We start from the raw sequence: 16,139 nt of genomic DNA, 5'->3' as shown, positions 1-16,139 counted from the left end.
TGACAGAAAAATAATATTGGTGAGCAAGTCCCCATAGGTTCACATGAACATGTGTTTCTACACCCTGGGCCATAATCATTTTTTCCTAGAGAGTCTATAGAGAATAATGCAAATCCAAAAATATATCATCAAGTAAGAACCCCTCTGAAAATAAAATATGCAACTTGTTCAGTAAATTAAGGTAATAGAAGTAGATAATTTTAATGCATAACTGAAAACAAAACATGTTGTTATCAATCATAAGATTTACCTTTCTCCATAAAATTTATACACACACACACACACACACACACACACACCCCTAGCTAAGTTGCTAAGGCTGTCTTTGAACTGCAATTTGACTGCCTAAGCCTCCTGAGTAGGATTACAGAAAGAAAGACATACAAGATTGCACAAGGAAGACATACACTTCTTCATGTAAGTTTTATACATCATGCCATTCTTATATAGTTCCTATCAACGAATTAAATTGCTATGAAGTAATACCAACAGTATAGGATCTAGCCCTATGCATGTTTTGTTGTACAACAAAATTTAGAATAAGAGCAGAGTTTTCAAAAGAATCATTGAGAATGTTGTAGTAGAAACTTGTGTTTCTGCTCACATTTGAATCAAAACTCTTGCATCCCAATAATGAAAATATAAAATATGAAACTACTTGAAATCCCAAGGAATAAATGGTCATCAATATGTGCATTATTCACTACTGACATGTTGTAAAACATCATGAGGTCATTGCCACCAAAGTTCACTATTTGCACAGAAAAAATGATCATTTTGTTATGTATTTATTCATTTATTTATTTTAATTCCTTGTGATGTGTCCTGAAACTTATGGTAGAAAATTATTTAAAATACTTTAAAAATAAATCTTAACAAATATCTCCATAATCACAACATTCAGAGGTAGCTCTAGAGTTTTACTTTTTTATGAAAATTTATTTAATGTTTGTGTCTTGACCATAATTGTGACTCCTAATTTCTGGTTTAAAATGAGGGCAATTTCCTATCCCATTTATATAATTATGTAAATATTAAACCTCTGGCTATATCATAAGTGTCACATGATTGCATAATAAATTATTAAACCTATTTCTAATGTTAGGACTTTTTTCATATTTTTTTTAAGAATTTGAACTGATAGTATTCATCATGATATTTTCACAAGAACTCCTAAAAAGAACATACTGAATCTAAAAGCAGAAACACTTTCAAAGTTTGGACTACATGTTGCACATTTGTTTCCTACTCATATTTCTTCCTCTTCTCCCTGGAATTCCCGAGTTTCCTTTATAGAAATTGAGGAGAAAACAGTATCACTTGACATGAAGATGGTTTTCCTCCTGATTTAATTATTTCCTGGACCATCTCATCTTCAAGACTTCCTTGCCATGCTAACCCATCCTTACATTGCTACCATACATTCTGGGTTTTGTTCTTGAAAAGTATACAAGTTTTAAACCAGTATAAAATCTTTTCTGTGGTTTAGGGAAAAGCATTTGGTGTTCTGTAGCTTATAAAGTAATTTTCTGTATTGTCTGATTTATGCTTTTCGGAGTCGCTTTGTAATATTAGGATGGTATTATTCTCCTTTTCATAAGGAAAAGAAGAGAGATGTTGAATCTTTTGCTTCTTATCTAACATTAATAAACAAGAGTTAGAACTTGGTTTTTTACCTCCTGTCTCCTGACTCCAGGGCTTGTTCTAATACTAAAGGACTGTAAGATGTAGCAATTTATGGGAAATCATATTGTTTACCTTCTGTAATAAAATGCAGCAGCATTAGTCTTTACTTTCAAAAGGGAGAGCTACATTATGTCAGACATGATTTAAACACAATAACAATTGCTTGACTTGCGAGGCAAAGGGAACATGCGGTACCCTTTTATAGTGTCTGTCTGTTTTTAAAACCTAAACCAAATCAGCTTTTTCTTAGTGCTGTATCTGTGATTCTTGAGTAAAACTTGGAATCGAAAACTTATTTTTTTTTTGAGTGCTTGTTTTCTACATGTTTTGGAGATTTTCTTTTGAATTATGAAAAGAAAATCCTCTGAACATATGTATAAACAAAACCTGCTTTTGTCACTCGCACCCTGTAGAAACCAAAGATGAACATTAAATTACCCTGAGTGCATGGCTACTTGCCAGTAATTATTCAATACGAGGTTTAACCAAGTTTATCTAGAATTCGAGGACCATGTATACACAGCTAAAAGGAAAGACATGGTTAAAGTAATTATCTGGCATATTCCCACAGTGTAGACAGTCAGTCTGGCTCATTTGGACTAAGAATAATAACCCAGCACATTCTTTTTGCCAAAAGGAGTTATTTGGCAAATCACCTCAATGTGCCTCAACAGATGAACATTAAATCTACGGGATGCCAAAAGAGAAAGAAAATATGACTGCCCTTGGGTATGGAAAAGCCTGCAGACAGGACGGCCGTAGGGAGAAGTGGAAGAGAACATGCTGGAAATCAGGGCCGTTGCTTTCAATTTCTGTGCCCCTTCCTGGGGCTTGTGAATTAGGCTTCTAGAGTCTTCTCATCATCCTTCTGTGATTATGTCTTTAGCTTTCCCGATGAAGCTTCTGGTCTTCTCTTAGATGTCTATTTAACTGGCATGCAAAGATCAGACCTCTGTATCTCAGAAGCTACGGTGTCTGGTGACTTCTTCAATGCACTGGATAGCCCTACCTTGAAATTTTGTTTTTGAATACAAGAAAAAAGAGCCACTAATTGATAGGCATGAGGTTCCTTTGCTTGTTAACAAATACAATGCAGACCTCAGTGTGTTCTGCAGATAATAGTACCCTCTTACTGTTTTCTCCTTGGCTCTAATTTCCTTGAGATGATTTCTTAAATGAAGCAACACTGGTCTACTATCATATAAGTGTCCTCTCTATGGAAAAGCGTGTGATTCATTCTCAATATCAGATTTTCATTTCTAACTGCAAAAAAATAATGACCAGGAGGATGATGGCGATGATGATGTTGATGGTGGCAGTGTCTATTCTCTTTTCTTGATTTAGGATAATATTTGTGAAAAATTCAATTAGATTTTCTTCTGTTTATTCTCGTGTGGCCGACAGAGGCAACAGGAAGAATGTGCGTGTAATTAATTTTTCTAGGTTCAACTCTTTCCTTCTCTGCCTACTAGTTGTATGAAGTAACTTGTATTTACCTCAGTTTCCTAATGTTCACAAGTAAGGTGGTAACAGTCTCTAATACATAGGGATTCTTTGAGGAATACATACAATGATGTATAAAAGCTTAGTACTGAGCCAAATGCAAGAACACGTGTTGATAGGTATTAACAATTAGTGTCAACAGTCTGTCAAAAACGCCCACTTTCTACACTCAGACTGATTTTGAGTACTTAGACAAATTTCTACCTAATGTTGTTTGACCTTGTTTCCTCATCTGTAAACTAGAGTTATATACAAACTTCATAGACAATTAGGCATTATAAAGATTAAATGAGTCATTTCATGAAAGGCAAGAGTAGAACATTATATGGTGTATGGTAATGCTCAGAGAAAATGAACTACTACAAATACTATTTATTCACTTCTGTTAACAGAAGTATTCAAAATTAATGGAAAATAAGATGTAAAAATACATAAAACTCTACACACGAGAAAAGGAAATGCTTAATTGTCAATTTTTTAAAAAATGAGTGCTTTTAAATATACAGTACAATAAAACACAAGTAAGTATCTTAACAAAGAAAACCTTGTTAGCAAGCACACTGTGAGTCTCCTCTATGCAACAAAATGTAATAGACTATAGATGATAATCAGCCATAATATTCACATTTTGCTTCCAGGAGCCAATTTTAGGTTTTGGATATAGAAATGCATTTGGAAACACTCTAAAGGCCACTTTTCTCATTGCCATTAACAGTGTTTTACTACCCGAGTTGAGCATGACATACCGTATACATGTATCAAATTTCACACTCTTCCCCATAAATTTATACAATAAAACTTATGTATTAATAAGAATTAATGAAATAATGTCTATTTACTCAAATGTTTAAGAAAGCCTACTGCATACAAAATCCCTTGTAGTAATAATGTTTAGCTTCATTTCTTTATTGTTGCCTCCTGATGGGACCCATATGGATACACCTGTCTTTTGTGATTCAAAGGAAGCAGAGTGGAACTCTATTCTTTTTGAGAATGTATTGCTAACATCATTTCTAGTCTCTATAAAAAATGTCAGGATTTAGGGCGGATTGTTCTCCCAATCCCTAAAGTTCTGTTGTCGTGGTTCAGTGTGTGGATGGTGGCCAGCTTTTGAGCTATTATCTCCAAGTCTACACTTTGTTTGGACCACATTTCTTTTCCCCTTTGCTATCTGCCTCTCTGCTAGAGATCAAGCAATAGATGACATTAAGGAGAGACTGGAAGATTCTCATGAGTCTCGGTGCAGCTCCCAGTTTCAGATCCCTCCTATGAATTCCAGAGCTCACAGCCTAGCAGTGTCCTCTCCTCCTTGATTTGGGTTCCAGCAGTATTTGAAAATGTCTGACAACTCCTTCCCTTTGTTCTTGCATATTGACCAAGATGACCATAATATTCCCTTCACTACATCTTCCCCAAATAAAAAAGACTAGGTCTATCTTGCCCACAGGCCCCTAACCTCCTTTTTTTATTAGGACATTTACTTCTACATAAGCAACCGAAAATTCTTTTGCTGCCCCTTTTACAATCCAAGAATGTCTTTGACAAGAACACCGAGAACAACCCTCTGACACATAACCATCAACGAAGATAGTGTCATTATTCTTTGCAGAAAGATTTGCAATGATGGTTAAACTGAAGTAAATCTGCCCTAAACTAGTCTCTGTACTTGCATGGTGAGGTTTGGCTCAAAGCAGCCTCTGCACATAGTGACTTGTATGTCCTTGCTTGATGTGTAAAGAAATCATAACCTAAACCAAGAGTATATCCTAGTAACTAAGCAATTGAGTCTCAGCCAATTCCTTCTGCTGAATCTCCATCCAATCTGAAAACTGAAAAATCCTTACTACATAAGATAAATGTCCCTGCAGCCAATCAGATAGTTTCTGAACCTCACTTCCTTTTCTCTGGCTATAAATTATCTATATCTATATCTATTATCTATATCTATACCTGTATCTGCATCTATATCTATATCTATATCTATATCTATATCTATATCTATACCATTTTTGGTCTGGATTGTAGCCAGATCCTAGAAATTTTTTCTTCCTCAACTAAACTTTGATAATTTTAACTGGTCTTCATTTTTTGTTAATTATTAGCAATAATTAACAAACACAGGTGACCTAATGAATAGACCAACTTTCCCCTAACTTGCTCTATTGCATTTCTGCTGGTTTATCCTGACATTTACAAAGTCCTCCTCTTTCTCTTGGTGAGTTATCTCCTGTACTAAACTCTCTCTCCTCTAGCCGTAACAAATAAAACTCTCCTTGCCCCTTTTCCTAAATGTACAGTACAATTTTACTTTGATAACATTCTCTTGCAAGGTGACCTCAGTGTATTCCCTTTTCCTCCTTGATCCTCCCACATGTGTATCATTGATTCTTTATAGGAACTCCGCTCTAGTAAAATAACTAATGCTCCTGGCTGCGTAATGACCAGCATTCTCTTTCCTCTGTGTCAAATGGAACAGCACTTATCATTTTCCCCTAATTTTTATAAAAATAGAAAGATGGCCCCTCCCCTTCTGCAACAATTTAAAAAAGCATAAACCTAAACTTAAAAGAAAACATCATGTGTAGCTAGTTTTTAAAACATTTGGGTAAGTGCAAAGTGTTATAACATTCAGATGTCAAGAATATGAAACAGAGGAGTTTTACCTGTATGCTTAACAGTTCTTCATTCATTTCAGTAAATTTGAGTCCCCAGATCTGACCATGACCCCTGATTTGCTTTTCCTCTCCTTACTTGAGGACAGGAGAACACAGAAGTACTATTTTCTGACGCAGCACAACTCAGCTCTTGGAGATGTTCTGCTGTTTCTCCTTGTCCCTGTCCGGCACCTATATTTTCACACCTAGACTAACTGTGGCTTGTAACTGAAGAAAAACAGAATCCCTAAAGGGGAATTTAGGTGCCAGCTTTTAAGACGACAGACCCACAAAAACTTCTCAGTAAACAGGCAATCCACAGAAATGTTTCATTTCCTTGATGTGTATGTGTTCGCTGTCATTTCTCTAACCCTCCCACCATTTCCTAAAGGAGCTGTGGACCAGCGACTTCTGTAGTTTTAAGTAGAGCTGTGGACAAAATTTCAGTTGACATATGAGAAAAACAGTATACACCATACCAGCCACAAAGTTTCTAAGTTTTACTTCTGCACTTTTTTTTTTTTTGCTTTTTTACATTTTGATACAAAGTAAAATAGAGAATGTTCAAAACCCTCTAGCCCCTCTTTGCTAATGCAGGTTATGTTTCTTCCTAGCTTGGCTGATTCCTTGCTGTGAATGGAAACATGTCTAATTGACTTCCTACAATCGCCTTGGTGCAGTTTAAAGGCAACACTTCGCAGGGAAGGGAAAGGAAAGAAAGAGGAATTGAAAAGGGGTGTATTTCTAACCTTGGTCATAGGTATCCTAGGAGTGTTTCTGTTTTAATAATTAATTAGCTTATCAGTTCAGAAATGCTCGAATGACTCTTGGAGTCCCCGGCTCTAGGGCTGTTGGCACCATGCGTGTTTCCTGACCGGTTTCCGTAACTTTCCATTTAATATTTTTTCCCTTGAAACTGAAATCATTTAATGAAACCTGACACTTCAAGGCCACCGACTGATCTTCTGAGCAGAGGGTATACGAAGGTGGCCAATTCCATTAAATTACAGCCCCTGTCCAGGTTGGGAGACATCATTTCTAGGCAGACAAAGTGCAATGGAGTCAGGAATGCTAAAAGACATAACTAATAACAAGGAAGAAGAAAGAATAAAGTGGAAAAAAATCTGAAGGAAAATAAGTTCAGCACACAGAAAAGGGATGACCGGGAGGTAGGGGGAGGAAAAGGCACACATGCAGTTTTTTTCCCCCACTTATTCTATTTCCTTTTTGCTCCCTAGTTCAGGGCTGTTGGTAGAAGATTGATACATTTATTAATTCTCCATGCAGAAAGACAAACAGTGGACTTGGTCCAGTGGGACCCAAACGTCTAGCGCCAGGCGTCCCTGTGGAATCTTCCAAAGTTGCCTAATGGTTTCTGACCACCACAGACCCATTCAAGGAACACGGTACCATTTTCCAAAATCTCATTTAGACTCATACATAAAATAAAATCATCCTGTCATAAATGCACTCGTTTTCTCTCTGGTTCCTCTTTTTGTTTCTTTTGCTTAATTTAAAACACAGGGCTAGGAAAAGAAGAGACAGAAAGAAAAAGAAAAATCAAGGATGTTCAAGGTAGTCTTCTGAGTTTATTTTCCTTCCCAACTGTAAGGACACAGTAAAATAACCCAATTCTTTGTACAGAGAGTGACATTTATGCCTTCTCAGAAATGATTTTGCTATTCACAAAGAAATATTTTCACCTCTTTTTTCATTTTTTTTTAACTTTAGATCTGACTGTGAGGGCAGAGCGAATTATGGAATCTATTTTATTAGGGTTATTTTTTTACAGCAGGGTGGAAATTATGGTTCATCTTTTACTTAGTTCCTGGAGTGGAACCTTGCTGTATTTCATTTTTAGAGCCCATCATGGATGTTAGATTTTTACAGAGTCTCGGTAAATTTCTATACATTAGGTGAAGTGTAAGTGGAATCTTAATCATGTAGCAGGTATTTGCCTTTTTTTATACGTCTTACTACAATTCTCAGACAGAAAGCCCACTGAGTGGGAAAAAAAAATCAGAAGGTCAGAAATTATTCTGATTTTAATTTAGGTCTTGAAAGTCAATAAATTTAGTTCAGTTGTGTTGAGAGCTACTTATGTAAATTTCTGAAATTTCCTCCCCATGAGATGAGAAAAACTGCTGCTTTTATATTAAAAAATACTCAGTTTTGTGAAAGAAAAATATATTAGGATATTTCTCAGAATGAAAAATCACCTTTTGAAATCAATTTGTATATGAACCTGAAAAAATAAACATGATTTAAATTTGCGTTCTGGATAATGAATTGCAAAGGGTGTTATTTTACTAAAGTGCTCCGTTATGCCTGTTTATGTTATTAAGTGGGATGAGATAAAGTATATACTCAACTCTTTTTTTAAAAAAGGACCAAATATATCATTTTAAGTAATTAGGTCCATTTATCTTTTTATTTGTTTGAGTCAGTTCCTGAAATAGACCATGAAACCAACCTTTTATAAGACTTGCAAAAACTTTGAATATTGGTTAAATATAGAATATCTAACACATATTTGCACTACATTAAATGCAAAATTATAAATGTATTATTTTATGTGTAATTTTTTTTCATTTTCTAAGATGTTTATTTTGGTAAAGAATTATTAGTATAAGGTAAATTAATGTATTTGGTGGATAGATAAAACATATATGTATACAGACTACCAGAACTAAAATACAGTTGTCTGTGTATGTGTACATTTGCATTGCTGTATTTTTTAAATTGAAATATGTATTCATCAAAAGACTTCTCGATGTTTTTCACCTAATATATAGTTTGATGGAGAGCACTTTCTCCATTATAAACTATTAGATTTTAAAGATAATCATTTACAAAGTAAATAAATACATTTTTTAAAACGTTCAGAGGCCTAGCTCACACCATATGCCAAGTAGTTTAAATGTAAATATAAATCCTTTAATGGAATGAAGATAAATATAGATGATGTTTTAAAATAAATTTTAAGTGGAAAATTCTTTTTTAGAATGTAATTAAACTAAATAACAGAAATAGAAGTTTAAATTCATTATTCTAACTAAAGTAAAATCTAAAGATCCTGTTTAACAAAAACAAGCAAATAAAGACCAAATAGCAGAGTGATTCTGGAAAGAAAAAAAAAACAGGGAAAATATTTTCAACACAGGTGGTAGTAAAGTATTAATGCCTATAATGTATACAAACTATCAGAAAGTCCAGTAGACATCAATCAGCATTCTAATAATAAAATTACACTGAAACATAAATAGGAAGTTCACAGAAGGAATATGCATTGCTAATAAAATTATAAAAGATAAGTTACTAATAAGGGATACACAGGAATGTCAGAATGAAAGATCATTTTTTTATTAATCCAATTTAAAAGAGCACAGTGATCATATCAAGTTCAGACAGAAAAAACAATCATTTGCTTTAAACTGTTGGTGAAGTTGGAAGTCTTAAAATTTGTGTTGAGCAATGAGCTTATATCTATAATATTACATAATATGTCTACATAGCAATTATTTCTAATTCTAGCAGCCTATAAAAATAAAAAGAGATGCATGCACAGAAGTATTTTTAGATGTAAAGAAAACTTGAAAATTCTCATGAACACATAATAGTAAACAATGCAATTCTTTATTAAAAAGAATGAGTTAGATCCATCTGTGACAAATTAGAAAGCAGCACACTGTATGTTCTAACGTGAAAGATACTATGATGACATGTATTTTATTCTGTTATATTTTACAAATGTAAGATTTATAATTGGGTAAAACAATCTTTTGTTTTCAAATGATACCTTTTACTAATGGTGTTATAGAGATATTCCTGCTTATTTGTGAACAGAAAATTTTACATTTAAGATACTATTTCATATGTGAATATAAATTCTGTGTAAGTTTTTGTTTGTATTCTCTTCTGTCCAGTATGAATTAGCAACAATTAGCAAAATGCTGTCTGTATTATTGACTCTTCCAATGTCCCCAGAACCTGAGGTCCAAGCATCTCAAGGGATGGTGTGTCTAAGAATGGCATTGAATAGCTAAGTCACATTTATATTTTTTCTTTCTTCATGTGTGTCTCTAAGCCTGTCTGCCCTATAAAATGTGCCTGTCAATATGCCTATGTCTTCTAGTCTCACCTCTACACTGGACACTCATGAGGACTCTCATACTGAGCAGGTGACCCAACCACCCTGTGACCACACAAGAGTCACCTAAGAATGCCCCGCATCCCTCCCTCTATTCCAGGTACAGTTAAGTAGTGTGTGCTTTGATAGCTAGAGGGCTTTCTTTTCTCAAATTAGAGCACTGAACATACCAAAGTCTTCAGAAAAATGGGAGAATTTAGGCTGGAAGAGAGTAACACTGAACAAAATCAAGGACTTGTGAAGGCAAGGTAACAGGATAGGCTATATAGCAGAACATCTTCCAAGTGAGAGGAATTCAGTTATTTTTGCCTTCAACTATACTTTGCCTCAGGTTTCTTTTTGGCATAAAATAAATGGAGAAAAATAAAATAAAATAAAATAAATTCAGACTACTCCCCGACCCCATCAGGCTGCACACCTTCAACATGCAGTTTTTCTCCCCATCCTCATGCATTGCAAACCAGCACTGTATTTTAGGCCTCCGAATGGGACTAGCCAAATCTCTTATCATAACCTAAACACAATGTATTCCATCTACATAATACCCATTAAAAACAGCACACATTTTAGATTATAATAATGCTATTTATTTTAATTAAATCATTTTAGTTTTAGTTAATGCAATAGATATTTATTAAGGTTCACTATTTTCATGGCGCCATCCAGACTTGTTTAGAGACTCTAACAGGCACCCTTTGTCAACATGGGTGCAATAGCTCGAGGATTCCTTTTTTCCTATAAAGTCCCTTCTCTTGTTGAGTTTAACCCAAGAGGCACCTGGGTCACATTTCTGGCCCTTGAAAGACCCTTTCTGACTGGGGCGTGTGGGTGTCAATATGTCACTTAGCTGTTCTGCTCTCTCTGCTACTGCCTCCCTGCTGACAGAGGTTTGCTGTGGTCCTTGGCAGGGTTGCTCTATTTCTCTTTCCACATGCTGTTCTTTCTAGTCCTTTCTATAGGCCACTTCTGCTGACCAGAGAGCTCCTCTCTGTGGACAATGCAGGCCTTACCCCTCACCTTCTGCAAGCCCATGTGTGAAAGTCACCTTCAAAACAAGGCCTTCAAAACCACCCTCTGTAAAATCCTAGACCTCCTGCCCCTAATGCCTGTTTCCCTCGTCCCTGAGTGCGTTTCCACACCAAAAATCATGTTGTAGCGTCTCATCATGGCTGCACAGGGCAAAGACAGTTTCTTTATTGTACCATGATGTGTTTCAGTGCCTAGAGGTGTGCCCGGCACAGTGGTAATTCAATAAGCCGTTGAGTAATAAATAAACCAGCATCAACCCCATCTCAGAAGCATATATTTGAATGCATTCGCTTAGTACCACAGCTCTGAGCTGAAGGAGTTCTCATGAGTTTTGACAATAAAAGTCAAGAGTACTGAAACTCCTCAATATGGGTTTTATTTATAATTTTTGGTATCTGATATTGGATTAAAATTGACATTTAAAAGAATAAGTAAATCCTTGAGACGAGATTCTCTGACATTGGTAATGGATGCACAGGAAAAAGATATAATATGATTCAAAATTATTGAAATAATAGAAAAAAATAAGCACAGGAATACTTGACATCCTCCAGTCTGAAGATGCAGCAAAGGAATTAAAACAACATTTTTAAAAATCGAGGACTAGGGATGAAGCTCAGCGGTAGAGCACTTGCATAGGTCCTGGGTTCCATCCCCACCACTGCAAAAACAAAACGACAAAAAAAAAATTGAAAGTCATGACCATTTTCAATTTTCAAAAGTGTGGAGAAGCACAAGGAGGACTTCAGCTCCAATACTCCCCCTGTGTGCCGGCCCAAGCATGCTCATATAAGTTTCCATGTTTTAGAACTTGGCAGTGAAATTCCTATAAAAATAAAAGTGATCCACTCGACATTCACTGCAGCTGGGGCCTCTATAAGTTATGTTCTTGTCTCTAGGCCAGATGAGGGTGGCAATGAAAATATTTGGAGCTGGTCCTGGCACACAACTTTTGACATTTAGGTAAAATTCACCGGGAAGAGAGTCATTTTAGGTTACCCTGAATGTGAAAGCTCATTATATTTGAGACATAAGCCTTCATTTTTGTAGCCCCCACGTTTGGTCTTTAAGCCAAATGTAGATGTGACTGTGGTCCTAGAGTCAGAGAAGCAGGAAATGCTGGGGGGAAAGAGAGAGCTCATTCTGGCTTTTACCATCATGTCTAGAAGAACGACCACCTTTTGTTCCTCTACATTCATGAATTTGAAAAAAGTAGGTAAAAACTATATACATATATACACACTATCATCATCATATCATCATCTATACATACATGGGTCAGGGCTTCTTAGTTGTTCTCTCAAAGGACTCCAGGGCACTTTATCTGAAAGACTGGAGGTTATATATACACCGTGGGCCTGTGTTTTCCTGGGGGCGTACTTCTGTTCTTTCTTACCTTCAATTTGGGGGCATCATAGTCCAGAGGAAGACGGCTGAAGCCTCTTGCCATTTAGAAGGTGGGTAGATGTCCTTAGCCCCATCAGTCCAATGTCCCCTATTGAAGACTTTGCACATTTTGTCATTTTCTTAAATCACGACCCCCAGTTGGTGATGGTATCAGGGGAATGGTGCCAACCACGCTGGGAAGAAGTGTTCCAGGAAAATGGTCCAGGGAAGGGACGCAGATCAGCTCCTCCTAGGCCATAGTACAGCTTCTGATTTATCTGTCTCTATCTCTACCTGAACCATTTTCTGCCATCTTTCTCTTAATGATGAAAGCAACTTAAAATCTTTGTAACAATTTATTCATCCACTTCATTTAATGTGACCTAGATTTTGTTCTTTATATATATATAAGTATTCAGATCAGCACCATATAATATGAATGCATCTTTTTTATGTATCTTTTTTTGTACTTAAGGATAAAACTGTTTATATTGTTTCAGATCTTAAAAATACTTACAAAATTTTTGGCATATGTTTTCTTTTTTTCTCCCATTTTTTAAAGAATCACGCATACACTTTCTTAAAGTGTCATAAGGACATGACTTAATACTGTACATTTAGGTGACTTCATTGTTCATCCACATTTTTTCTTCTATCATGTCTTTCTCATGATTTAATTTTTGGGGTTTATTATTCAGTTGTCCAGAGGGCTTCCTTCAGGAAGAGCATTTGGGGTACATTCTTAGCCTTTGCATTTCAAAAATCTCTTAGTGTTTTCTTTACAATCATTGTGGTTTGTTTCTTTGTTTTGTTCTTTACTTATGTATGTATCTTTATTTATGTCCAAGGTCTCCCTATGTGGCCCAGGCTGGCCTTGGATTCCCAGGCTACAGTGATCTTCCTGCCTCAGACTCTCAAATAGCTGGTACTACGAGAACCCAGTTCAAAGTGACAGTATAAATGAACATGAAATTATCGGGCCTCTTTCTTTGTTCATTAAATCTCTTTGTCGTATTCTCCACTATTCCCTAAAATTTAGTTCTGGGAGGAGAAATTTCACATACATCGACTTTGTTGTCATGAGTTGGCAATTGTTTTTTTTTTTAAATCCTCTGCCTCTCATTGAATAGATATGGCAAACTCTCCAAATCACTTGCAAGTGTATTTGTAGGCCTGAGTGAATGTGCCAGAAAGTTTGGTGACTATCTGAGAATTTGAATACTGCAATGTCCAATATAAATCTTAAAGTTAAGAATGAAACATAAAGCAAATCATACGGATTATATCCTTAATTTTAAAAGCCAGCACTTTTTTTCTTTGCAATCAGAGGTATATATTAGCACTAACCAATTTATTGTTGGAAAATTATTCAGATGATCCCAACCCTGCTCAAACATGTTTTATTTTATGACAAGGAGGTAGAAAATATTCTATTGGCCTCACTCACTTATTTGGCAGGTATGTTGCTGTTGGAAAATTGCAGAATGGACCAGGAGCATGTGAGGCAAATTGGCCTTAGAACCCAGTCTTTGGAGCCAGACCTGTCCAAGATGTACCCTGAGCAAATGCTAATAAAGGTGCCTGGCATGAGCTTTTATTGAGTAGACTGATAAAGAAATAAAGCAAATGTGGGCAACTGTTTAGCTTCAGAAATAGAGGACAGTGAACCAAAGGCAGGAGCTTGAGGTTTTCAGTACACAGGAATTAGGGAAAAAGGGTCCACCCATCATCTGACACAAGTCATGGAAGAGAGTATTCCCACAGAGACCCATTATTCAGAAGGGATGGATGAGCTCCACATTGTGGAATGTTGCTCAAGGATCTGGAAGTGTTTATAAAAATAAACCTAACTAGAAGTAGGTGGGAAGAGACCGAGGAGAGCAAGCGCCTCTGCTCTGGCTTTTCCATGCTTCCCTAATGAGTTCATTGCATCTGCCATTTGTAAAAAAATGGATGTCCATTGCAGTGATGGGCTCCTGGTTTCAGAAACACCACAGACCCTCGCTTGCTGGTCTCACTCCTCGCAGCCTCTCCAGCCTCCCAACCGCCCAAGGACAGAGTACCACGAAATTGGGACCAATCAGGGAGACATAGGACAAACATCCTAATCAATGAACAAAGGGAAAGAGAGCTCTGTGTCTTCGATCTTGCTGATGTGCATGCACATTTTTTTTTTCCCTTCCAGAGCAGTTGCTATTTTTTTTTCCTGTTATTACAAAGGTAAAAATCTGTTCTGATGCAGAGTCGTTTTGGAAGGATGCTTCCAAAGTTAAGTAAAAATGAAATCATGTGAACCTGTGGTTCTAAGGTCATGGTTGGGATGTATGGAGGCTCCTGTTTCCTTGATCCCATTACATGGGATTGTAGAAGGTCTCCAGGTGTATACTGTTATGGCCTGCATCTCCGAAGTATCAAGGCAAGCAATCATTCATCTTTGTGAATTATAAGTAGCATCTGATTTTGGTATCTAAGAAGCTGATGTTTTTTAGTATCTTCTCAAAAGAAGGTTTTTGTTGTTGTTGTCCTTAAGTGAAGTTTTGTCTGAAAACTGACTATGGTCGCCTACATTTTAAAGTTGGTATTAAATTTTCTGAAGAAATAGCATGAAAGCAGACAAGAATTTGGTTTCCATTAATACCTATTTGACCCTGCAAACATCCTTTTCTCATTGCAATGTGGATAAAACTTTAAAAATATATATATATTTTCAATGTAGAAAGCATCTATGATCATTGTATGGCCATGTCAAGTTGACAATTTCAAATTTCCTTAAATTATCAAGCCATGCATAGTAATTTATTTCTCCTAAACTTATCAAACACATTTTTATATACCATATTCAAGAGCAAAACTCTTCAAAATATTTAACAACTAAATGAATTTAAATGTATGAAGATGGTGAAACCCAAGTTGGCTTAAACATTCCAAAACCAATTAAAACCTTAACCAAGTTCTCTTAAAATATTCAGCTTAAAACCCTGTTCTTATGGAAACCTAAAGTGGCAATGTGATTACATCCTTAATAAAAAATTCCTTGAGAAAAGTAATTACTGAGTCTAATGTTTTTTAAATTTAACAACCTGCACAGGTAGTCAAATAACAAGTGTTAAAATATTTATTAATTGAAAATATTACTTTTATTTATAGGAAAACAGACATTTGAATTTACAGCACATAATACATGTTTTCCAGTTGTTGTCTACCATGTTTAAAAAATATAGTTTTCTAAACTTCGCAAACCCCATTCACCAAATGAGTTAAAAATTCTAATGATTTACTTCTTAACGTGGTTTACAATATATTACTATATCTTAAGAGGAAACATCCATTTCAGAATAAAACTATTTCAAATTATGTGAATATAACAAAAAAATATTTTTTTCTTAAAAATGAAAGCTTTAACAAACATATAGCAACTGAATTCAATGGAGAAAGAAGTAACTTGCACACTCTAAAGTATCAAGGATTTTTTTCTCAATTGCTTTAAGCCTAATTTTGTTAGGATGTCAGAAAACACAACTCTTAGAAATACCAAGGCTCCAACTTTCATTAAAGCTTTCTAGGGTAAGTTTCTCATCTGGAAACATCAGATTCCCAGGGTCTCACCAACTGTGACCTTTTCCCCAACCCCATCTTGAAATGGAGAACAGAGTGAATTTTTTTTTCCTAAAGTCAGTTACTCAATTATTTATTTTAAATTATAATATCAAGACAAATTTACTAAATTATCT

This window comes from Marmota marmota, unplaced genomic scaffold, assembly GCF_001458135.2.
Source record: "Marmota marmota marmota unplaced genomic scaffold, marMar, whole genome shotgun sequence".
Taxonomy (NCBI): Eukaryota; Metazoa; Chordata; class Mammalia; order Rodentia; family Sciuridae; genus Marmota; species Marmota marmota.
The sequence above is the reverse complement of the archived record's forward strand: the minus strand, read 5'-3'. Positions refer to the sequence as shown.